This window comes from Sprattus sprattus, assembly GCF_963457725.1.
Source record: "Sprattus sprattus genome assembly, chromosome: 1".
In the NCBI taxonomy this organism is placed as follows: Eukaryota; Metazoa; Chordata; class Actinopteri; order Clupeiformes; family Clupeidae; genus Sprattus; species Sprattus sprattus.
In genome coordinates this window covers 27130852-27133351 of record NC_137920.1, presented here as the reverse complement: position 1 = coordinate 27133351, position 2500 = coordinate 27130852, and the positions used below count along the sequence as shown (strand labels likewise).

At 47.0% G+C, this 2500-nt stretch overlaps 1 protein-coding gene across 1 annotated transcript in view; it reads left to right on the top strand.

Annotated features, from left to right (window-relative positions):
• The window catches only part of LOC308368892 (kinesin-like protein KIF19), a gene marked incomplete at both ends in the record, with an annotated part of 27963 nt that overhangs the window by 13328 nt on the left and 12135 nt on the right, over positions 1-2500 (top strand). The gene's annotated exons all lie outside the window — the stretch shown is intronic.

Below are 2500 nucleotides of genomic sequence, written 5' to 3'. Positions count from 1 at the left end.
TTTGAACTCCTTCCTCCCTGCTTGGCCTGACAACCAGTAGTTAATATTCTTTCGTGAGATTGTGTTTGTTTAACAGGGCTATTGCATGATAAATGTCGTGGATAATCGGAAAACACACAACAAAAGGTGAAGCAAAATATACAGTTGAACTGTAAATATTGTACAATTAGTGCGTTTCATAACCAATTAGTGTGTGTGTGCAGCAAGTCTGTTGTTAATCGAGTCTCAGCAGGCATCAGTCAGCTGACCTCAGATCAGATCACCATGTAAGAAGTTCCTAGTTTTACTTCTGACAGAGATACATGGTAGTGATTGCACTCAATATGTTGTGGAGCGTTAGTTTTATGTGCTGTCACTTATTCAACAACTATTCATTCAGGGCTTCTCAGGTTTGGCCCATTGGTTGTCCTATAACTTTAGCTGAGGTCAAAAGGTCAGCATGCGGATGTGATTGTCTCGTCTGGTTAGTGTGACTGTGCCGTACTGTAACCCATGTGAAACCAGGACAGGAACAGCTTTGAGGTGTGGACTATGGGCCAGACTTATTCCACTGGTTTAAAACACCGCACAGTTGCTCTCATGAATGAATACTCAGGTGTCTATGACACTCAGGAATGACTGTTACATCTTAGATCTTAGTTACATCTGTGGAGAGCGGCTTTGAAGCGTATTCGGTGCTGCTGGTGAAATACTGATGTCTATCTGTGGAATGGTGCATCACATAAACACATCCTGTGGCACAGCCTAAAATAGGCCCATTCTTATCCTTTCATCCTGTAACATTATCATGCTCACTCTCTCTCTCTCTGTCTCGCATGCTTTCGCTCGCTCTCCCTCTCTCTCTGCCCCCCCCCTCGCTCTCACTCTGTCCCTTACTCCCTCCCTCCTTCTCTCTCTCTCTCTCCCTACCTCCTTCTCTCTCCCTACCCCCTTCTCTCTCTCTCTCTCTCTCTCTCAGAGCTTTGGTTGCAGATGTTATCACTCTTAAGCCTATTAGCCTATCACCTTCTTGAAAGAAACGCTTGCAAGTACAATGTGATAGATTGGAAAAGGCGGGGGGAAGGAGAGTGTATCCTTGGCAGTGTGCCATGGCACAAATATGAGTGCAGGAGTTTCTGTTCTTTCAAAAAAAATTAAAAAATGAATGGAGGTAAAAGGGCAAAGTCATTGTGGTTAATGCAGCTGATGACTGGCTCATCTGTCTGTGCACACAACATTGGGTCTGATCATGCTGAGCTGTTTGGGTGGTTTGAGGCGGAGGGATGATGATGATGTCCGTGTGATAAGGGCAGGAGACTGGTTAGCTAATTCTAATCTTGGTAGGAATGGTGTCAGAAAATGTGTTTGCTCTGTGTTGGCTCAGTGAAGGATGGATGTGCTGAAAATCAGGGACCGTAAGACAGTATACCTGTTCAAAAGACAGTATATACCTGTTCAAAAGACAGTATATACTGTACCTGTTCAAAAGCAGTTGATTCCATAGTGATTGGGGCTCGGCTGAATAAGATTTATGAGAGCTGTTCATAAACTGCTAGACTAGTAGTGAGAAGAATAGCCATGCTGATTTAATTTGGATATCTTTGAGACTCCTGACTGTGTCCCAGTGTGCACTGCCCAGTTGTCCAAGGGTCTTTCTTGGGGGGGAGAGCGTTTGGCTGTCTTTGCTCCCAAGGGGTGTGTGTCAGGGCGCTCAGAACCACAGATATAGGAACTGGAAGGGGGTTCTGGAAAAAGGGTTTCTGCCAAGTTGATCTAAGTGGAATGGGCTATTACCCAAACTCTCCTACAGGAGAAGGGTTCTGGCCGCACAAAACCTGGCTGCCTCCATGCTTTTGCACAAGTTCACTATATTGGAGCCAACAGATTAATTGATGAAGGTTTTGCTAAGGACACTGGTGAATTTTTTCTGGATTTGCAGCACTGGACCCCTGCATCTGTTTTATTTTTCCCAGTATGCGGGGGGGGGGGGGGGGGGGGGGCTTCTGGGTCAGGTTCTGGGGGACACAAGGAGCCATCTAATTGGTTCTTGGCTGCTGCTATATGGTAGAGACTTGGTGTGGCCAGCTGTTGCTTGTTCCCTCCTTAGGGGTGAAATGCCCATGAGGTGCGATATCTTTTACTATAACTACTACGGTAACTATTCCTGCTGGGCTGGGCCTGAAGGAGGCTTGCGACATTTTACGTTTCCATGACGACACCTTGGTAAATGGGGATTAAACTGACTGGGGTCACTGTTGTGGGACACCCTGAGATGGGCACACTACTAGGAGGTTGTTTTATGAACCTCCAGTCGAGAAGCGCCCGGCCAAACCACAATGGAGGCTTGTTGAAGGGGCTGTAGCAACGAGGAGACATGTGGCACAGCTGAATCCAGTGGTAATAGAAGGGCTACCCTCCTTGTGGGGTGGATGAGACAGCTGACCAATCGTCTGTGAGTTGTGAGAGAGCGGGGGGGGGGGGGGGGGGGGGGCTCTTGGGTTGCTTGAGGAAATAGTGTGAA